This window comes from Pipra filicauda, unplaced genomic scaffold (assembly GCF_003945595.2).
Source record: "Pipra filicauda isolate LSUMZ 115617 unplaced genomic scaffold, ASM394559v2 scaffold138_size1969278_pilon, whole genome shotgun sequence".
NCBI lineage: Eukaryota > Metazoa > Chordata > Aves > Passeriformes > Pipridae > Pipra > Pipra filicauda.
Genome location: NW_024103862.1, coordinates 891,182 through 914,608, shown reverse-complemented (window position 1 = coordinate 914,608; position 23,427 = coordinate 891,182). Strand labels below are relative to the sequence as shown.

The following is a 23,427-nucleotide window of genomic DNA, read 5'->3' as shown; positions in this document are numbered from 1 at the left end:
CAAATGATGAGCTGTAGCATAGCAAGTTGGGGTTGCATTCTATTTAACATTTTACATTCTATGTTCTGCTCCAGCCCTTCTCTATGAGATTGATGGTCACTTTTTGTCCATGACCTGTATTGTCCATATCTTGAGAAAAAGCTGATCAGCAAATGCAGCCAGTTATATTGCAAGTCTTCTGTGCTGAGACACTGAGTGTTTGATAAAAGTAAAGAAAGAAGGATGTAACATAAATGAAAGAATAATGTATTGCATCTGATTCATCTTGCTAGACTTGAACACCAATCTCAGAAAAGATCAGGTCACATATGCCTTGGTTTTGCAGATAGGTGTGTGTTATGATCTTTTGACTGATTTATACTTTTTCATAAGAAAACACAGAAATGCAGTGACTATTTTAGGTGAGATACTGAAGTTGGCATTTATTATTTGAATGAAAAGATAGCTTAAAAGTATACATTCTTATTAGTAAAAGAAAGCTCCTCTTTCACATGTTAGGGGTTTTGTTTGTTTGGTTGGTTGTTTTTTAGTCTCTTTTTTTATTAAATAGGACAGGTTGTTTTGGAGTGAGTCCAGAGGAGTGCCTCAAAGATCATCAGGGGGCTGGAGCATCTCTCCTGAAAAGACAAGCTGAGAGAGTTGAGGTTGTTTAGCTGAAGAACAGAATTGACCAGGTTGGAAAAAACCTCCGAGATCATCAAGTCCCACCCTTTATCCAACACTGCCGTGGTTGCTAGACCATGGCCCTAAGTGCCACATCCAGTCTCATCTTGAAAGCCTTCAGGGACAATGAATCTACCACCTCCTTGGGCACCCATTCCAATGTCTGATTACTCCCTCTGTAAAAAATTTTTTCCTAATATCCAACCTAAACCTTCCCTGGCAGAGCTTAAGACCGTGCCCTCTTGTCCTACTGCTGGTTGCCTGGGAGAAGAGACCAACGCCCACGTGGCCACAACCTCCTTTCAGGGAGTTGTAGAGAGTGATGAGGTCTCCCCTGAGCCTCCTCTTCTCCAGGCTCAGGGGAGACCTTAGAGCAGCCTTCCAGTACTGAAAGGGTGGCCTGCAAGAGAGCTGGAGAGGGTTTACAACAGTATATAGTGACAGGACAAGGGAAAGTGGCTTTAAACTGAAAGAGGGCAGATTTAGATTAGATATTAGGAAGAAATTTTTTAGTATGAGGGTGTTGAGATGCTGGCACAGGTTGCCCAGAGAAGTTGTGGATGCCCCATCCTTGTAAGAGTTCAAAGCCAGGTTGGATGAGGCTCTGAGCAACTGGTCTAGTGGAAGGTGTCCCTGCCAATGGCAGTGAGGTTAGAACTAGATGATCTTTAAGGTCCCTTCCAATCCAAACAATTCTATGATTCTTTTTACCAAACAGTATTGTAATAGTATTGAAGAAGCATATAAAGGAAAATAAATAATAAGGAAAAATATAATTAATCATAGAATCTTCTAATATTATCCAAGTCTTAAACCACAAATTATATGAATGTTGTTTAGATCAGTCTTTTTTTAGAAATTTCATTTTGAAAGGGTTGTGATCTTTCAGCTAAGTTAGTGGAAGGCATTGGTAGACAAACCATAGACAGTATTATCAACTCTTCCCAGAAAGGAGTGTGTTAAAGAAACAATGTGTGAAGCAATGCAACAAATTTTCCCACCTTATTGTTATCTAAATTCCAAGAGTACATTTTATCTTAGTGCATTCATCCCACTGGGCTCTGTGAAATGGAGCAAGCTAGACACTTTCAAAGTGTTTGATCTGTGGTCACCTATTTTCTTTTTCTTCTGGAGATGCAGGCATGTCCTGGTTGCATGAGACTTGCTTTTCTCAGTTAAACTTTGCAGACATCTGAGATTGCTGAAGATTCAGGGATCATACATTCAAAACTCCTGACATTTGGAGGGCAGTGTCATCTTATTTTACATGCTGTCTGAGCTGCTAAAATTATGCACTGATCAGTTAGTGGTCAAGGTGGTGGTTACAGGTATGGTTGATATTTCTGTGGCTGTAGAGAGCTATGGTGGAATAGGCAAACCCACGAGAAGCTGCCTTGCTGCTTAAACTCTGTTATTGGACTGTCAGACCGCATATGGACAAAGCTGGCCAAAGCAAGAGTGTAAACACAACTTCCTGCATCTCCCACTTGGAAGGAGAAGCATAGCATGATCATCTTCATCTTTGGTTGTTTCAGATTCCAGCCTGAATCATTCATATTCAAGGATGACTTTATTCTGTTTTGGGCACAGGAGAGACTTGCACAAGACGTGCTCCTATTTGGGAAGGCTTGCTGTCATCAGTTTGAGCTGGGTACCCATAGAGGAGAGCAATAACAAAACAAACAGGAATACAGCAGCTGAGATGCAAAAAATTGTTGACTTGTTGCTGCATTTGACATCCTTAGTGCATCCTTTTGCATTCTTTTTGTATTTACCGTGCAAGTTTACATGTAAAACAATACATCACTATCAAACTTGCAGTATTTGGGACAGATACATGGAAAAGGGTGATCAGCATATTCTGCAAAGCATCTTTTGCTTAAATGCTCTTGACTTGAATATCCATTGTATCTTTTGTGATGAAACTTGGAGATATATAAAAAAGTATTCTCTGTTCGTTGTGCATACATAATTTGAGCTTACCAGCTGGAATCATATGTATATGTAAATTACGGCAGATTTGGGCTCATAATTGTTCAAATTGGCTATGGCATTTGTTATGTCAACCCTGTGTTCTCAGTGCTGACACTTAGATTTCAATCAAAATTTTGTTAGGCAGAAGTCATGGAAAACTCCATTCTTTTAAGTGTGTAACTTTCTCATTATACAGTCTGGAGCTAGAATACACTTAAAGAATTATTTTAGCAAATGGTAATCTTTTAATAGTTTAGTCTGTGGCATTGCCTTAGCAGGTTATATTCTTCAGAGACTTCCAAGCTGCCCATCAAGGTAGTATCCAGTACTAATGATGTACATTTTTCTTTATTCTATTAATATAAAACAGAATGCCTTTTTTTGTTTTTCAATTCTGTGTTACTATTTTAGCCTCCTCACCTGCAAGGACATGCTGTAGCTATTAATTATTAGAGACAACTTTTAGCTTCAATGCCATTTTGAAATTAGGACCTGTATTGCATTACTCTTAGAATCATAGAATCATTAAGGTTGGAAAAGACCTCTGAGATCATTGAGTCCAACCTTTGACTGAACACTACTACGTCAACTAAATTGCTAATGCCACATCCAGTCATTTCTTGAATACTCCCAGGGATGGTGATTCCACCACCTCCCTGGGCAGTCCATTCCAATGCTTAACTACTCTGTCAGTGAAAAAATTCTTCCAAATGTCCAACCTGAACCTCCCCTGGCACAATTTGAGGCCATCGCCTCTTGTCCTGTCACTAGTTGCCTGGGAGAAGAGTCCGACTCCCACCTTGCTACAACCTCTTTGGAGGTAGTTGTAGAAAGTGATAAGATCTCCCTTGAGCCTCCTTTTCTCCAGACTAAACAACCCCAGCTCTCTCAACCGTTCCTCACAGGGCTTGTACTCCAGACCCTTCACCAGCTTTGTTCCCCTTCTCTGGACATGCTCCAGCACCACAATGTCTTTCTTGTAGTGAAGGGGCCCAGAACTGGACCCAGGATTCAAGGTGTGGCCTCAGCAGTGCTGAGTACAGGGGCAGAATCAGTGCCCTGGTCCTGCTGGCCTCACTATTACTGATACAAGTCAGGCTGCCATTGCCCTAATTGGCCACCTGGGCACACTGCTGGCTCATATTCAGTCAGCTGTTGACCAGCACCCCTAGGTCCTTTTCCACTGGCCCTTTTCCAGCCACTCTGTCCCAAGCCTGTAGCGCTGCCTGGGGTTGTTGTGACCCAAGTGCAGGATGTGTCACTTTGTCTTGTTGAACCTCATACCGTTGGCCTTGACCCATTGATCCAGCCTATTCAGATCCCTCTGCACAGGCCTGTTCAGCCCACAACATACTTCTGCTTTCTGGTTTTCAGTTTTTCCAAATTGTTGACTGTTTCACTAACATATACTCTGATTTTTCCAGCATGCCTAGAAAAATCCCACTCCCTTCTCATGCATCTGAAGATATCAGGTTTCTGTCCATCTCAGGCTTGATTTTGGGAGGATTGCAGCTTGAAGAAAACCAACTGTGGTTATTTTTCCCTCCTCAGAAGTTGTGTAGCTGTTATTACTTTTTTTAACCTTTCCTTTATATATTTGCTGTTATAGTTCCTTTAATTCTGAGCACAATCACACAGATAAGTAGGCATCAGAGCAAACCTGGGCAGGCAAATGGCTGCTCTTATAACATTTATAAAAGATAATGCCAACAGTTTCACAGTTTACCACAGTCTTGACTCTTCATTAAAAAGAATTGTAAATGCAGTGCCATCAGCCTTATAATCAGGGAGTGACTAGCACAGAAATATTAACTGATGTGGACTGTCACAAAGTACATTTTGGTGTCTTAGTTAGGTAGGGCTCAAGCAGAGTAGAAGTGCCTTAAGGCACAGACCAGTTCTGAGCTTTATGTTCAGAAGCGTTTTACAGCCATGATAATATATCTCTGAAATTAAGCATCCTAAGCACGGCTGATTGTCTTTTAGTTAATTTATTACTGTGGAGTATCTATACAGTCACTTACAATGACAGGCTGTAGTATGGACAGTAAACCCTTCCTGTGGCAGGCTGCATCTGCAGGCTTTGTATGAACTTGTGATATAAATGTTCCTGATAGGCCTTGTTTTCCTACCAGATGAGATTGGTTATTGTCCCTGTTCATGCATACATATGGAAGGGAAACAAGGAACCGTGCTGAGTAATGCTGGAGCTGCTCCAGGTCCTTCTCAACAGAGGACAACTATCAAGTGTCCCCAGTGTGTTTGATGCATCAGCTCCTATGCTAGATACTCCTCCGTTCAGAGACCCACAGATTTTTATCACTGACCTTTTCAGGAAAAGTGCATTTTGGACATTTTCAATGTAAAGACCTTGATGCACTTCTGACTAGATAGGTGCTTGGTTGGGCCATCAGCAAGGTCTGAATTTCATCCAGTGATTGTAGGTCTGATGCTCTGACCACATTACCTTGGTTTCTGAGCACTGAAGTACTGTGTAATTGGAAGTCTAGGGTGTATATTTTAAATTGCATTTTACGGTGGTAAGTGCTGGTTTGTGTGATCATGTTTGAATTTGTATGGTACCTGTTTATGAGACCAGTGTGTGTTTACATCATGAACTCCACCTTTGTGTGTTCCATTCGAACTGTTGAGGATGGCTTGATGGATACCCTGCTAATACAGAGCTTAGCTCCAATGACTTTCTGTTACTGGTTTTAGCATGCTGTTGAAAGAGAAGCAGTGCATTCTGCTCTCTCCCTTCCCACCCACGTCTAATGCATGCTTCTTAAAAGTAAGAATTTCTACCATGATCTGGATTTCATTGCAAGCTATTCAAGAAACAAATACTAATGCATTCTAACATTTGAAAAACACTACTGTACATTTGTTATGCTGCTGAGAGCAGCACCATTTCAATAATAATTGTAAGGTAAGTGCTCCTGAATGTTTCAGCTTGGTTTTGGTACTGAGGTCCAGATTGCTAAAAACTTGCTGAATTATACCCCATTGGATCCAAATGTTTTTATGCTATCAAAAGAATTGTAAGTACCCCTTTAATTTAGAATGCTTGTTAAGGTATAAATTGTAGTTAGTTCTATTAATGTACTGAAGAAAAATTGAAAAATATCTCCCTGGAAAGATTATCTTGATGACTTTTTGCCTCAAAGCAACTCTTCATCAGACTGAGAGGTCAAATGAATGAAAAGATAGGGTATGCTATAAGGAGACCAAACACAGAAAAAGTGTTTGAGATTAGGATAGGCAGACACATCTAGTGATCCAGTGGTGAAAAGGAGTTATTCCTTAAAGTTCAGGGCAAATCCCACTTCTCCTATGTTTTCTTTTTTAGGAGGAATCACTCCCTTAAAAGGAAAAGCTTAATTCCTCTATGAAAATCAACATTTATGGGTGGCACAACCTGCCTATTAAGTTTTCTGTTTGGAAAGTAAAACTGTTTTGATGAGGAATAATAAAGCAACATCAGAAGGAGTTAGATTGTGTTTGTCTTCCAGAAACAAGCAAGGCTGCGAACATCCTTTTAAGCTTTAATTTCATCAAAGCAGTGGCTCATTTCAGAGACTGACAGGTAAAATGATTGGTGCCAGGAAGGCAGTTTTCTTTTGGCTCCTCTCACCCTTCTAGTTCTGTGACTGGACGCTCTGCAGCACCGTTAGAGTTGCTCTGCAATGACTTTCTTACAGCAGAATTGCAGTGCACAAACAGTGCAGTGGGAACTCTGAGTAGAAGTGTAAGTGGATTTGTATTTAGGGGAGTTACCATTTCTTGTCAGTTCAGATGCAACAGTTGCATAGATGATATGCAAGAGGACAAAGCCCAAAGGCACAGGGAAGTTTGAAGCTTAGCAAACTCCAAGAAGTTGTTCAAAATGTGATGGTGGTACTGTTTTTTAGAATATATATCAGCTTTTCTCTTGGAGCTTCTGCTCGCAAGGTACTATGACTTCTGTTTTAAAATGCAGATGGTTTCCAAAATGTACAAGGTCTGACTCAGCTGGAATTGATTACATGGGTTTTGGTTTCTTTGATTCAATAGCAGACAAACCACACATGTTAAAATAGGGGAAGGGGGATTGGTGGGGCTTGTCTCATTACTGGCCAAATGTTTTCTGAGATGTTAAAATGAATCCATTTTGTTGTAGGTAAGATAATGCTTAAAATGCAAGCCCTCGGTGTAACTGAATGTCTGTGGAACCATTCTTTAAGCTGTTACAGCTCCTTCAGATCATGGAAGGTGACAGGAGTACTTTTGAGAGCTGCATTCTTCAATCTTTGGTATCCCTGCTGTTTCACAACACTGATTTCTCCACATTTTTCTGTGCATGTTTGGGAGTACGCAAGTGGCCTCATGTACCAAATAGCTCCTCAGTTACTGGGGCTTGGTACAGGACCAAACAAGTCAGTGACAAGATTTCTCTCCAGCAGACCTTGTATCATGAACTTTCAGTATGTACTGAAAAGAACGTACCAAATCAAAGCAAGTTTTCCTTCAAAGAAGCCAAGATATCTTCCCACTGAGAGAATTTTTCTTGCCAAATGCTGGCTCTCCAACTGTGGCCATCTTGACTAGGGAGCTATTTAAAGCAAGGATGCAATGATTTTTTTTTTCATTATGGCAAGACTTTATTTCACTTCTCATGGATGGCTGAGCTGTTGATGCTCAAACTTTCCTTAAATGTATGTTCAGACAAAAATCAAGATCGGGAAGTTTTAGAAGGAAAGTGATAATTGGGATGAACTGAAAGCAGAATTAAAATGGACACTTAGTATAAATATTTGTGTTGTTTCTGCTGTTGTAATCATAATAATTTCTCTTTATCTGATATATTCCATCTCTGCTTAAGTCAGAGCACACCCCACATGGTTGTTGCATCCACTTGAATGTATATTGTCTCTTATACTCTCTGACATGGTTTCTAGCTGGTAAAGAAAGGGCATCATAGGGGTGGTTCAGAAACTGGGCCCAGATATGCCAGTCTCAGTTAAGATAAATGCCATTGCCTTGGATGAGAAACTGTCCCTTGTCTGATCCCTTGGTCACAAAACATGGATGTGGCATTATGTACATTAGGAGGCATCTTGTGTGAATTTGGTTTTCTAAGTTCGCTGCAAGGTTACATGCCATGGAATAAGTACTTGGTGCTTCAATGTTTATTATTGCCCTTAGGATGAACAACCAATGTCTTTTTGACAGAAAAGAATTGATCTTTTCCGAAAGCTTGCAGCAATTAATCATCTAGGTTATGTATGTAAATAAAACTCCTCACTGCCTAAACACCAGTAATAGAATTGAACTAGTTTATGTAAAGGTGTAAATATGCACATGCTTGGTTTTAATTGGAATAACTCATTTTCTTATTTCTGCCCTTGTTATACAAAACAGGTTTACAGTTATCCAACCTTCTTTCCAACACCACTGTTCTTGTTACTCTTTTCTCCGTTGCTGTGTCCCCTGCCGCCAGTCTTGTAAATCAGGTGTGTGATGCAGACATCATTATCATTTACTCATATCTTCTAGTAAGACTATGCCAAATCTTACAGATTATTTTGCATAACATCCTTCAGAGACCATCTTTCTTCTCTGTCTATGTATCCCACATGCTCAGTTCCCTGCTCTGTTATGCCTTAGTTATTGCACCTCAGCATATGACCACTGGGGATGAATCCATCAAATGCAACATGCTTAGTCTCATTCTTGCAGTCTCTCATGGTGTGGCTTCTCACTGATTCAACTAACCTTTCATATAGTATCCAAGTATTTACACATTCTTCCTTATCAGCCCAGAATGCCAGTTCATCTTTGAGGATATTGAGGATATTGCCCTTGAGAAATGACTTTCAGAGCTTGCATTTCCTTGTGACACAAAAATGGTTTATCTGCTTATGTGCCAAGATGACTACTAATTGATGTTAACTGAATGCTTTTCCTATGCTAATTCCTTCTGTCTTTAAACAGCTGTTGTCTATTGTCTAAAAGTAAGATCTTTCAGGAAGAAAATGTCTTCTTCATGTGCTTTGGCTTTGTGCAGTACCTAATGCAATGGGTTCCTGATCCATGATTCAGGTTATAGACATAGTTCCAAAAATAAAAAAGTACAACTTGTTTGTACTAGTGATTACCTCTCATAGCATTGTTTATGTCTTGTCTTTTTTATAGTTTTATTTACAAGCAGTGCCTTTTAAATTTCTGTAAATTTTAAAGTCAGAACAATACATTCTGGGATTATAAAGTAAGAGCATCCCTAGCTAAAACCTTCCATAAGTATTCAAGACTACAGAACACAAAAATAAAGGATGCCAGCAATTTAGGCTGCACTTCTGTTATTATTCCAAGGCAGTTTACAGTTTTGGAAAAAAGGAAAATGCCTTTTCTCCATTTGCTTACATTTTATACTACTTTGTTTATAAATGGTTCGACTGTTTCCCTGGAGGAAATGGTGAGAATGAATTCAAGGCCTGTTGAACCTAGTGGAGTATTAGTCAGATTTGACATTTGTGTGTTTGTGCCTTTGATACAGAAGGAAGGTTGGGTGAATTTTTTTAAGAAAAATACATAAGTCTGATTGCAAAGCTACAAAATTGGTAAATTGTCTTGAGGGCAAGTCTGGGCCCTGAAGCTCTGATTTTAAATTATGTTCTTAATTGACTGAATTTAAAGATTACTTCTTTTTGGACAACCTCATATGGATAAGAAAGAGAAATCCCAAATTCATTAATTGATGGTTTCAGCTTCCCTTTTTTTTTCTGGTTGATACTTTGTTTGACAAGACAGGCGTCACCAGAATAGTTACCTGGAAAATGAGTTCTTAGTTTCTTTTACACAGATTTTAGTTTTGACTCAAAAAATAGTGGCCTCTGCCAGAGGCAAATTGTAATCTGGCAGGCACACAAGGCCCTAAAGACTTCAGAGGAGCTGAGCAGAATGGCCCGTATATCTCATTTTAAAGCTTCCTTCAATAGCTTTGAGTCCAGTGAGGATCTGTGTGTTGGAAAGATCTGCCTCTTGACACAGCAACAGAGGAAGAAAGATTAGGCAGACACTGTGTTCCCTATGTGGAGGACTAATTTCTTTCTTTATCAAAAGGACCTTAGCAATGTGCTGCTAGATATGATAAATGTGTTTTTTACCTAAATCAAGATGACGGTGATGATGGTCTTCACTGTGGCATCATAATTTTGTGCAGCAAATTATGAAATCTGGGGGGGTGGGGGGATTTTTAAGATACGGTAGGAGAAAAGAGAATATGCATATTACCTGCAAAGATTTTAAATTTCCTAAATCCGATGAGTGTGCTGTGTTTTTTGAAACTGCTAATGGCCTGATTACTTTTGGAGGAGACTTAATAAAAGGATGGGCTTTAGCATGTCTGTTACCTGTCTGCTGCTGCGTGCAGTTTTGTGTAAGGCATGCACATTGGATAAAATGTGCATGTAAAGAGATTGCCTTAGACCCATTCACACCTTCATGTGAATGTGCAGTTGAGGTAAGTATGGGCAAAATTCAGTTGCAGAAAGCTTTTAGATAAATAGGACAGGGTCTCTGTTGCTGAAAATTAGCAGAGCTCCTTTGACATCAAACAGTGTAAATCCACAGAGCATCCTTGGTGACCCAGGCCATCCTACCTTAGTTTCCATATATGACTCTTTTCATCTCTGCTACTGAACTGGATGGCCCAATGTATGAGGAATCTCTTTCTTTCTCCCCTTGCAGAGAGGGGTTAGTCCCAGGTCTGGGAGTTAGTCTGGGAACTTCTCTCCAGCACGGCAGGAGCTTGCCTGCTTAGAGAAGTGACTGTGCTGGATTAAACTGAAGATCCAGAAGACTGTAATCTTAGCTGTCTCTGACCTTTATGCAGTAACAGCTCATAGGCTGTTTCCAGTGCCATTTGTCCTATAGATGGCCTGGATTCAAGAGCTTGCATGCTTTTTGAAGGTGTTCCTTTTGACTTCACCATGGCCAGGATATCCCCAACAGAATTCAGTCATCTTCCCACACAGGGACAAAATCTGGTAACAAAACAAACCACAGGTGAAGGTTTAGGAAAGAAGTTGTACTGAAGGTAGACTAGATTAAATGTTTGTCACAAATCCATGGCATGCTGCAGGATGTTTCTTCTGCTGCTTCTGATTACAAGGTTAGGAACTTCTTGGACTGATATAATGATTTATTGGAACTGAGCACAAGGCAAGTTATCATCAGAAATCATCATAAAGCTCAGGGAGAAACACAAAGTATTCCTCCACATTTCCATACTATGGTAGTAAAACTCATTGTGTATATATATATGGATATATATAATATATTGATAGATACATATGTTTTACACATATGTATTTATAGAGCTATGTATGTACTTTTTGAAATACAAGACAAAGCATAAGATGGTTTGCATCTTAAAGAAAAATTACCCTCATAGCTATCCCTAAAGAAGTAGGCTTCTCTCTATTTTTCCCTTTAGTTTGAATTCTCACAGGTTGTATGCTAGGCTTGTTTTGGAGGAAACTGGTTACTGAAGGAGCCCTGTTCTGAGAGCACCGGATTCATCTTTCAGGATTCAGAGTTCCTGAGGGGCAGAGCTGTCAGGAGTCGTTGACATTTAAAGGAGAGGAGGCTGTCTTCTATGAATGCTGTGCAAGTCTCTCAGAGGTTTTGAAAACAGGGAGTAAATGCAAACTATATATAAAGATGTGAAGCCAAGGTGCTTCTGGTAACCTACATGGCTGCAGATGTGAACTGCTGCACTGCACTAGGTTAGGATACAGAGGATGAAATTTGTTGTTACACCAGGAACACAGCTGATGTTGACATCCGTTCAGATTCATTTTGCTTACAGAGAGAGAACAGAGAGATCTTCACTGTTAGTAAAAGCTGTTGTTGAATATGTTAGAATACAAGATGAAAAGAGTTACAAAGACAGATTAAAATTAATTTGGAGTCACAGAAGGGGGACTAGAAGGCATTTCAGTGGTGTAGTAAATTAGGGCAGAGATCTTTCACCTCCAGCCACTGGGTTCAAACTCATGCCAACCTGCAGGCTGATAGAAACTGAGTGATTTAAACTACGTCCTTACTAGGGCATGTCCATGGTTTCTTGTGTGTGCCTCTCTTCAGTTGGAAAGTGTTTTCATTCTATTAAATTATTAAATGTCAGAGTGTGGGATTATTGCTTTGTAAATTTACAAAACTGATATATTTTCAACGTCAATTATAATATTTATAAGAATAGCTTTGTCCTGATTGAATTAAAGTATTTCAAAACACAGCTATTGGAATTAATGGAACTGTTTTATATGAGCATTCTCACAGGAATATGGAAGCTCTTTATTCTCTTATTTACATATGATGAGTTAATGTATGTGTGTTGTATGATGAGTTAATGTATGTGTGTGTACTCATTGTGGTCCTTTTTTTAATAATAATAATTACTAGAGAAGGGAGTTGTCTGTTTTTAAAAACCCTAGACCCTCAGTCTTTCCTTTTTACGTAATAGCTAGACTTGGATGTAGCTAATGTCATTTGGATGTTCAGTACAACATATGCTCAAAAGCACAACCAGCTATATTGGTAAGATAACCCTACTTCTCCACATACTATGGGTGCAGATTTAAATTTAACACTGTTAAACTGTGGAGGTGAAATGAGAAATCATGTGAGTCCTTTTTCAAAGATCCAACCATAAAGCATACATTCAAATGATACCAAGTGATAAATTAATAAAAGTAAAACAGCTCCATGTTTATGTTTCTCTCATGCTCCATAACTCAGACATTTTGCAGATATGTTAGGTTGTGCCATACGGTCTTCTTCTATCAGAAATTTACAAAACTCTGAATAATGTTATATAAAAATTGGGAGAAAAACTGGTATTTTTCATTGTTGCGATTATGATCTGGTGCATGGTATAGGTGACAGAATACCTAAATTCTGGACAAGATGAGATACAACTTTCAGTAGGTATCTCTAACAGCGTGAAATAAATATTATTTTATGTATTTATTTTATTTTGGAAATGTATTATAATCTCTTGTTGCTGAGGCAATATTTTATTAATCGTTCTCTCCTGGAAGAAAAATAATATCTCAGTAGTCAGTCAGGAATTCTTGCAGTTCTGGAAACTGCATAAGACAGCCTTTATGAACAAGAAAATGACCTTTTATAGAATTAAAGAAGCATAGATATTTGTTAATAAAAGCCCAAATGTATATATGTGGCCCAAATGTGCCACTCTTGCTCACTGGAGTAATTCTGTTTACTTCAGGAAAAGGAACTATTCCTATGACAGTATAAAGCAAGTAGTGAAATTTGTAATTCCTTAAATAATTTGTCTCTGGGGGTGGATAATGCATATTCGAGCATTTTAATTGCAGTGTATTGTATTTTATTTTCAGACTAAGGGCTAGTGTACACAGCAGTTTTCAGTGTTATTGTATAATGTGTAATGTCTCTGATTAAAGATTATTTGTGTGCTGGGGGTTTTATTATTATTATTTTTATTTACTTCATAGACATACTTCACAAAATATCATAGGCTGGCATCTCTACAGTAGCTCGGAGCTGCTCTTTAAAATGTCCTTGACTTTAAATAAGTATATAGCCAGAATAGGCATATTCTTGGCTTCAATGTAATTTGCCTTAGTCCACTCTCTGACAAGGCTGTTTAGGAGGGAGGATGCCAGTGGTTTCCAAGAGGAAAATTTATAGTGGGGGAAATTCAGTGTTTGACAGTAACACAAAAGGACATGAAAGGCAGGTATGAAGGCACCTACTACAAGGGATTCCAAATTTTAATTGGACTTTCGTTTGCTTCCGCAATACTAACTGTTGGAGAATTTATTAATTAAATAAAAACAGTAGAATCCTTCTGACATCATTAGGCTTGGGGGAAGCTGCTAATGTACTGCATTGCTTTAGCAGTGAGTCGTATGTTCTGCTTGGGCCATTGCAAAGAGGAACATGAAAGGATATCAGAATCCTTCTTCTCCATTGCATTTTCTTGTTTTTTTCACATGTTGGGGTTAGGGAATGGGACAGCTCAGAATACTTATTTTTACTGAGATAAAATCCCCACACATTGAATAATCTGTTTTAAATATAAAGAACCAGGATAGCCTAACTCTTGGCATCCCTTTCCAGTAAGGATACAGGGCTTTGCAGCTTTACCTGGGCTTTCAAGTTGCCATCTCTAAAATACACCATGTTGTATTTCCCCTCTTATGTCATGTTGAAGACATGCAGGGCTCAGAAGGGCTAATGGGTCTGTAAACTTCCTAAGGCCCTCCTGATTCTCTTCAATTCAAGACAGGTAGTCCTGAAGGTTAGATCCAATGCGATAAGGCAATAATGATCTTTTTATTGCCACGTGATAACATCTGATTTCTTATTTTCAGGTAATTGGCTGGTTTGTAATAGAGGAGTGAGGATGATTTAAGAACTTCTTGGAAACATGCCTCACTGCATTAGCAACTGAAACCAACCTAGACTTAGCTGAGGTTTTTTCATACTTTTCAGTAGAGTATTTTAGAGACCATTAAATGTGAAATTAATTAATCCTTATGATTCCTTTGGGAGAAGTAAGATTGTTATTAGTCCTGTTTTACAGATGGGGGAAACTGAGATCGTTTCAGGCAACTCACTTCTATGTAGTGAACCACTGGTGGAGCAAGGATGATAGCATAACATCTCCTAACTGATTCCTAGACTTCTGCCTTAGCTGCAAATGATGTTGTTTATTGCTGGACTACTGCATCCTCAAACTCTTTCATATCTATGCCAGCTTGTAAGTGCCTCAGGCATACTTAAGTTTGGGGTCCAGGTACCACAAATTCTACATCCAAAGAATTAGACATATAGTTGTCTGTCAAAATGTTAATTTAATAACCTTGCCACACATGACATAAGAATTCTGGGAGAGCGTGAGGTGCAGGACTGGTTTTGGTGTGTCATTCATTTCCTTTGATCACACCAGTGCTTCTCTCCAGTTCCTTAACACAATTTCTTTTATCTCGCTCTTGAAGCCTTGCTAAAAACAGCCTTGTTTACTGTGTAGTCTTAATTTGCTCCCTGAAAACCACCCTTATGATATGCAGGGGCTGTGAAAGAAGAGAACATTCACAAACCTGCAGCTGATGGCTGGATCGTAACATGTAAAAAGAAAGGGAAAGGGATACAGTAATGCTCAGCAACTCTAATTCTGATACGTCCTAACTTTATACTTGATAAAACAATGTACCTTTAATTTGAGATCTACAGTGTCAGTCTTTGAGTTTGTTTGTTTCCCTTGTATTCTCAGAGAACCCAAAGGAAGCATGCTGCTTGCCAGTGTAGCAACAACATCCTACGTAGGTCATGATAGCCCATCCAACTCCAGCCTCCAAGACTACCGCACATGCTGTTTCAGCTTGTTAGGAGATTAACAACTTTAGCTGAAAGAGTAATAAGCCTTTTATCCTTTAGGCATCAGGTATTGCAGGGGTATGCACGTCACGTTTGAACAGTGCCCTCTCCAGTGGGATTGAAAAAGAAACAAAGGAGGAATGGAGGACAGTTGAGGGGAGAGATCCCAGCAGCCTGGGACAGGGTGGATTGAGCCCTGGATGATCTTGCTTTCTGACTGATTTGGCTGCTCCCAGGGTCAATGCACAGCCTGAAAAGAAAAGGGCTCTGTTGGGGTGGTGGCTCCTGGGGACCCTGCCTCTGGCTGCCTTTAAGTACGTTGTATTTCCTTTTTATTGCACCTGCAAGCAGTACTCGGGAGCAAGACACTAAATTTTGTATACCGTCTGGATGTCAGCAAGCATTGCAAAGAGCGGGGTTGTATTCCAGTTAGGATGCCAGTTTGGCTTAGCAAACTAATGCAAGTGGGACAGAATAGCTCCGGGTTTGTTTTGCTCACTCCAGCACGCTGAGCTGGGCTAAAAATCATTTTCATTTTCACCTCGTTTCCCAGAGAAAAAAATCCTCCCCATTATTATTTTTCCTCCTCTCCAAGAGACTGTTTCATTTCGTTGAAAATAGACAGAAAAAACCTTTTGTTTCTAAATTCTTGTTCATCTAAACCTCATCATGACTGTAAATCCAGTAGTGGTGTAATAGGTTTTGGGCCATGCTTTTAATTTTATAAGATGAACCTTAAACATTTTTTGTCCGTTTTTGACTTCATAAGAAATGTGTGATATTTCTGCATTTGGTAGCATGTTGTTAAATTTGTAAGGTGGATCGCCAGCGTTATGTTTATGGGCTGACTTCATGATACGTTTCTGATATGTCCATCCTTGGATCCAATATTGACTTCAGTAGAAAGTTTCACCTTCCTGACTTTCAGGTCAGGTATATGGTAAAAATACAACTTTCAGCAGTTCAGATGCCTCCCCATGTCTGCTGTTTTCCTGGATCCTGGATATTTTACTTGAAATATGGTGGTCTAGGGACTCGTGTCAGAAAGGAGAGATTGAGAGGGTGACAGGACAGGGCAAGGGGTGGCTGCATCCATACGGATGTCAGCAAAGTGCAGAGCAATGCCACATACCAGAAAATACTGCAACTACCTCTTGCATTTTGTATAAGCAATTTTCCAGTCTGTTGTCTTCTGTCAAATGCAATGTTCTGAGACATTTAAATAAAATAAATATTGCTGTTGAGATATATTTAGAACCATGTGAAATTTCTCTAGTGAAACTCCCAGCCAGGCAAAACATGCTGGCTTTCAGGTTTATGTACCACTTGAAGCTTTGTCTGGGTTTGTCAAAGAGGTTGTTCTCGAAATCTATCAGTGAAGGTGGGCTGCTTTCCCAAGGAGGCAATCAGAGGCCCTGCCTGCTGCTATGGATGCTGCCGGAAGATTTAAGCAAACCAGGAGTGGGTCCAGGTGAGCCTCAGAATAGAGTTGAGTTTCCCACAGATGGCAGGTCAAAAAAGCAAATGATGAGAACAGGCTGCTGATGGAAATTGAAATGGAGGTTTGCATAAACTTCCTACCCCTGCTCATTGTAATCACTGAGCTTTCACATTTGCCTATCTTCCCAGATGTACATTGCTTATCTAATGAGGATGGGTGTTGGTGTCACGAGAAGAGGCACACATGGGGACTGGTCAAGGCAAGAATAGGTGCGTGGAAATCCTCCAGAGGTGGGGTGAGAGCCCACTGGAATGGAGTCCATGATGGGGCCCTGGGACAGGGTGGCCTGCCTGTGGCTTGAGCATCCAGCTTCCTCCCTCCCTCTCTAGCCAGCACAGGATTGCTCCCAGAACATCACCTCTGCCCTGTGGAGTCACCCTCACCCTAAAGTGCTTCTATTTTGCCCCCTTGGGTGAAGCACACCTGCTCAGCTGTAGCCCTGTTTTGAGGCTTCTTGAGCGTGAATGCGTTAGGTGTGCACGTCGCATTCCTCTGGCTTTGGGGAGGGAGGCTGGCAGCACAACAGTTTGGCAGGCTGAGACCACTGGTGCCACACAGGCTCCAGTTGGTGCCACACAGGCTCCAGTGCACGTTTTACTGCACTTTTGCCCCAGTACTAACATCCAGTCAAATGGATTTTGATAAAGCAGCAAGCAATGTTCTCTCCCTTTTCCTGGTGAGATGGGGAGGGGAGGCTGAGCATATCTTTAAATCACTGTCCTTTCTCTTTGTAAGGATCCTCAAAATAATTTCAAAATATACAAAGGCTTTATTATAAAATATATATTCGTGAGGAAGCAGGCAGTTTTGTTCACTGCAGTGGTGGTCTAGCTGTGGACGTTATAAGATAAAATTTTAAACAGCATTTAAAATAATTACCTACATTGTTTAACAACTCTTTTTATTATTATTTTTTAACTCAATAGGGCCCTTCTTTTATTCATTTAGAAGTTAGCCTTGTTTGATAACGTGCTAGGAAGGGATACAGAAACCTTTATTCTTCCAGAGGGTTGAATTCTTTTGTGAGATATGATAGACAAAGCTGGCATCCCTTGTAGAAGATATGTAAAGCCTGTCTCCAGACATTGTGACATTGCTACAGACAGAGTTTGTCATCCATAAATTTACAGCTTATTTCAGTCTATTCATAAATTGACTAAATTTTTTTTTGAAAGAAAAAAATATATATAGGTGTATAAAATACCCAGTTACAGGTTGTGTTCTATTTAGCCCTTGATTGAAACGTATTGCTCCTCAGTATCTTTTAGCTATGAAAATTATAATATGGAACAGAGATTAGAATGAAATTATCATGGCTAGAAGGCATTTACTCAGTGGTGGCAGCCACATAAACCTGAGCCCTGAGAATGATGATAATGCATTAGGTTCTGCATGCCCGATATTATTGCTGTACATTATGTATGTTTCATTTATACTATTTCGCACACACCAGCAACGCTGACAGATAGGTAATTACTCTCTGCGCCAATGAACACTTATCAGTCCCGCCGCTGTTTATTGCAGGGATGAAGTGCGCTTGTCAGTCAAGGTCACTTGTTTGTGTGTCCTTTTTAATAGTTCTTTCACAGTTGTTGAACTTTGCGGGTGATTCTTATGGCAAGCTTTCGCCAGGTTGCTTTACTACATCGCCTGCCTTATTAAAGTCGTTTGTATTTATCGCTTTAATTGATAAACAACCAAGCTGCAGGAAGCAAGACTGGAAAGAAGAAGGAGCATATTTTACTGGTCAGCTGATCCACAGGGGTATTTGGTCATGGATGACCTAAAAAACTAGCATTTTGCAGAGACCCTCAGACCCTGCTGTGCCACCAGCATAAGCTGGTGAAATCTCTTGTGATAAAGATAAACATGAATTTAATGGTAATGGATACCAACACAATCTGCAGACTGCTGTAGGGCTACTGCTTGTGCTTTTTGGTAGAATATTTGCCAGTTCTGAGCAGGGCTCTTATTGTTTGCACCCTCAGGACATGCATGCAATAGACCAAGCCACTTTGCCTTCAAATCAGGGTTTCCTTTTCTGTAAGAAGCCTCACAGAAACTGTATTATTGCATAAAACATGCTTTACAGACTGTGTGTGTGACTCTAAAATTATTTTTTTTCCTATTCTTCAAATTAATAGTGTCAAAGGCATTATGGCAAGCCCAGAATTTCTTTGATGACAAAGAAAAAAATCAGAAGCTTTCTCTTTTTCTCTTTTTTTTCTCTTTCTCTTTTTTTTCTCTTTTTTTCTCCTTTTTCCCTCTTTTTTTCTCTCCTTTCCTTCCTTCCTTCTTTCCTTCCTTCCTTCCTTCCTGTTTGCTGCTGAAGCTTTATTAGAAAACAGAATAACCTCTAGGATATAATAATTTATCCAGTCAAGATAACTGGAGCTATTTCCTTAAGCCTGTAATCACCCTGAGTTTGTGTGTTGTGAGATTTATACTGCAGTTCCTTATTACCAAAGAAATAGTTAGAAAGGATTTATGTAGTGTGTGCAGTGAGTGTGTCTGGAACTTCTGTATGTTCCCAACTTCTGCACTCTGGTACCTCCTTGGTCCTTATTTGTAGAGGGCACTATTTTGAAGTGGAGACTGAACATTCAATTAAATGCAAATTTTATTCAGGCATTAAAGCAGAATCACATTCATTCATTAAACTCAAATGATGCTTTTATTTAGAAAAATATATCAGCACATGGTAGCACCACATGCTGCTTATAAATAACTATGGTGATCCGGTTGTGCAAAAGTATATAATTTCATTATTAAAGGATTTAAACTCCTTACAAGGTGCATGGTGTCCATGAATGTTTCACTTAATTTGATTACATCCATAGAAAAAGCATTTCACTTACATGGGAGGCAGTGGGTCTCCTGTCTTACGGCGCCGTTCTAATGCATTATGATCCCAGTCTCACACTTGTAGGTTCCAACTTGGCTGGACATGTTTAATATTTCGAGTGCATAAATGCAGATTTGAGCAATTCGGTTTGTTTCTGAATCTAGCCTACCAAGCTTCCACGTTTTCAAACCACTTCCTTTTCTTAGTTCTTAGTTACCAGAGTGTTACAAAGAAAGGGGTTTGATCTCATGTAGATAGCATAGCATTAATTACCCTGACACTAATTAAACTGCATCAAACAAATACCACCGTGTTCCTCAGGGGGACAACAGAAGGCAGTTTAAAATAATTACTGGAGCTTCATGCATGTGTGAAGTTTTCATTACTCTTAGGACACAAGCAAAAGAGATTTGATATCATTAAAATCCCCCCCTTTAGTGTTTGCAAAAAATGACTAAAATTTCCTTGGAGCATATTGATGTCTAAATAGTAGTGATTTCAGTTCTTGAGAATAGTAACTTTTCTTTAAGAATTGTAAGCCTGTGAAGCAGGAACAGGTGTTCCAGTCCACATTCTGGTATGATTATGTATTAGCTTATGTTTGTCAGACCATTTCATTAACCACCCACTGCTATCACATATACATATACTTTGTTCTTTCTGAACCATGAAATGAAATGCATATATCTTCACTAATGCTTGCTATCAATGTAAATGAGAAAAGGAGGCTTATTACCAGTCACTGCTGCTGTGAAGCACACACCTCTGTACAGTTACAGGTAATAAACATCTTTTTGTAAGTAGGAAGCAAGATATATTGAGTTCTGTGTACAGTAAGAAGCAGACGTGCCTTCGACCGCACTCCAGTATTAATAAATTGCAATTCCCAGACGTGTACACATTCAACAGGATATCCTAAAGCACCTTTCTGAATCAGAAGGTGCTATTCCTTTTCATGCTCTTTTATATCTTGCAAATGTTTTGAAGCTAGCAAAACTTTGCTGGGCAAAGTTTAATGGGCAGCTTCTACAAGGAAAATGTGAGCATGTTTGCACCACTGAGCAAGTGCCAGTTTCTGCACCAGCTGTTGCCCCTGTCAGAGCCAGCATCAGCTTTATAGGCCCTTTGAAAAAGTCGGTGGAAGAGTGATGTCCCTGCCCAGGGTGGGGGGTTGGACCAGAAAGCCTTTGAAAGGTCCCTTGCAACCCAACCCATTCCATACAGTTCCTCATGCCACAGACTGGCAAGCAGAGATGACACCAGAGACAGTAAATGCGGACAATGTGGAGTTCCAACCTTCTGCAAATGCTGTACTTTGCTAATGCCTACTTGATTATACAGGAAACGCCACTTGCCCTTTTCCAAGTTCATGAGTGTGTGTGCTTCGTATTTCCCAATGCTCTAAAAGCCACTGAACCCATTGTACAGGGTCATTTATCCTCTTTATTTCTAAAGTCGACACAGTGTTAGTAAACTTCTTTAAATTTAGTACTGATGGCAAGGGCCTATGGTGAACGGTATGTGAGAAAGAAAGCATTTCTAGATTTGCACTAGTTGTAGTGTTCTGACTGTGTGATTCTTTCTCAAAATTTGAGTTTGTATAATTTGAATGTATATTGTCATTTATCATAACCTGCTTACTTTCTGGAACCTTTGAGGAACTATTTAAAAGATTTTATCTGTAATGGAAGGTCCGATTATGCTGGGGATGCTTCTTTTTTTAAATTAAAGTATTGTCTTGATATTACTAAATCTACTGCCTGCAATATAACATTGAATTAGGGTTGTGCAATTGACAGACTAAGTAGAGATGATCAAAACTGATTGGAGAGGAAATACAAAATTAATCCAGTTGTAGGATTCTGTGAACCCAACAAACACGCACAACAGAATACTTTTATTTCTTTGGAGCCAGATGGTTTGTCCTATTTTAAGCTGATAGATTCTTCATGCATTTCTTTTGGATGTCATTGGTTTTAACTGCCAGACAGTATCTACTGTTAGAAGTTTCCTTATTCCTGGATTATTTAAAGAGTATTTTTGGCACATTCAAATGATCATACTGTATACCAAGTTAATTTTTCCTTACACTTAGCTCATACGTGAAAAAAGTGTTTATATAATGAAAAAAAACCTCTAAAATGAACAGTTCTTTTTTTCCTTCTTTTGACATGATGTTGACAGAAGTCGCTTTGATGTAGTTTAGAGTCATGAATTTTCTATCTGTTCTGTTTTTCCTGGGGCTCCATCTATTCAGACATCCTGATCTGTCATTTTGCAACACTTTGTGAAGTGCTTGACAGATAGCGGTTTTGACAAGTGCTGGACATCAGCAGCAATTCAGAATAAGCAGTGTATATTTCTCCAGGTAAAGTGACAAAACGTCTAAAAGCGTAAGAAGAACTGTACAGTCTTCAATCACATTTAATGTTACAAAGCAAGACTTTTTCTGCTTTCTCCATTTATTCTAGTAACGTGCAGTGGCTCAGAGTTGGGTATCTGCTGGAATTTTGGATTGATAACTTTTCCTTTTCTTTTTGTATTTCCTAATATATGACTAATTTCTCCGATCTGATTAAAAAATGAAAGGGCTTGCTGAGACATATCCAGAAAAATGCAGCACAATTAAAGTTTCATGTAATATTAATTTCCAGGGTCTTCTAGTATTTGACATAAACAATATGTATGTGACCAGTTATCTCCGCTTTCATTATTGTGGTTTGTTGGTGTGTTTGGGTTTTTTTTGTAATGTCATTTTAAGTCTACAAATATAGTATGTATGAAGAACATAATTTAGGAAAATCACCATTGTTCCTTAATTATTCTATTTCCTATTCCCTTCCCAAATCCTTCCTTGATGGTGGTCTGGGCTGTATTACCCATAGGTAATCATAGATTTCATATTTATATTATGTAGTATATTGAAAATGTAAAACATTTCATATAATTATTCTGCATCTGTATTCACTCAAGAAACAGCTGTTGAAAGTTGAGGGGGATGCAAAATGGCACAGCCTGAAGATGTTCTTGTTCATTCAGCTAACTCCTTTTTGATGTGATACCTACTGGCAGGGTTGTGTGGTGAATTCAACTTCTTTGACAGCCATCAGCCCCACTGACCAGTAGTTTCAGTTTTTGTAGTTAGGGGAAAGATGAGAAAAAATATTTCCATAATTTAGATTTTTTTTTTTCAGCTGCTGGATCGAAAGCCCCTGCCAACAGCTATCTAAATCAACACCATGCCAACATGTTCTGTAGTCCGAAGGTCACTCAAACATCTGGCCCCACAGTCTTGTTCTTTAAGGTTTGTCACTGGGCAGCATCTGTTTATAGATTCTTTCTCAACCTCTCTTTGATCACTTTGACAGCAAAAAGAAGCTTCTATCACCCTTGATGTGTTAAGATAAAAATATCAGGAAGATCAGACCATTGTAAAATTTGGTTCAATTTCATATAATACTGTATCTGAGCTTTTAGTTTCTTAAGTTTAGTTGGTTTTTTTTTTCTTGGCTGAGTTAGAGAGTATTATATATTACTCTTCACTGTTGAGATTTAAAAAAAATATTGTCAGAGCTGATATGTTCAGTGGGAATGTGAAAATGACTACACTAAGCAGGTCTTGCCCAGCTAAGCTTGGTCAGCATTAAAAAAAAAAAAGTTTGGAAAGTGAGCAGAGCCGGCATATTTAGCTCTGATCTATTTTGAGTAACGTGTTATCTAACTCCCTCTACCATGTCTGTCCTCTGTACTCTGACAAAGAGTTACCTTTTCATAAAGGTTTATTTATCTCTTATGTCTGTAGATATATCTCATAAATAATCATGGGGAAAATGGAAATATCACTGCTTCCCTTTTCTTTTACTAACTTTAACTTTTAGATCTACCATTGCCAAACAATGTGGAACTTCTTGCTTTATAAATAATAAATAAGCATTCTTTATCCTGATCTTTTTATTTAAAAAAAACATGTGGTAGTGTTTGACAATATTAGAATGATCATATTCATAAACATTACTGAAGTCTAGTTTGTACC

General features: G+C 39.1%; 1 protein-coding gene across 4 annotated transcripts in view; it reads left to right on the top strand.

Annotated features, from left to right (window-relative positions):
* LOC114002263 (cytochrome P450 7B1) overlaps nucleotides 1-23,427 on the top strand; it is a 223,530-nt gene that overhangs the window by 151,267 nt on the left and 48,836 nt on the right. The window contains exon 1 of one of the 4 annotated variants that reach the window (XM_027748161.2): nucleotides 22,681-22,698. The exons of the other annotated variants lie outside the window; for them this stretch is intronic. The gene's annotated coding sequence lies outside the window, so the exon portion shown is untranslated. Of the gene's footprint in view, nucleotides 1-22,680; nucleotides 22,699-23,427 lie in introns of those variants that run through there. 4 annotated transcript variants of the gene reach the window in all.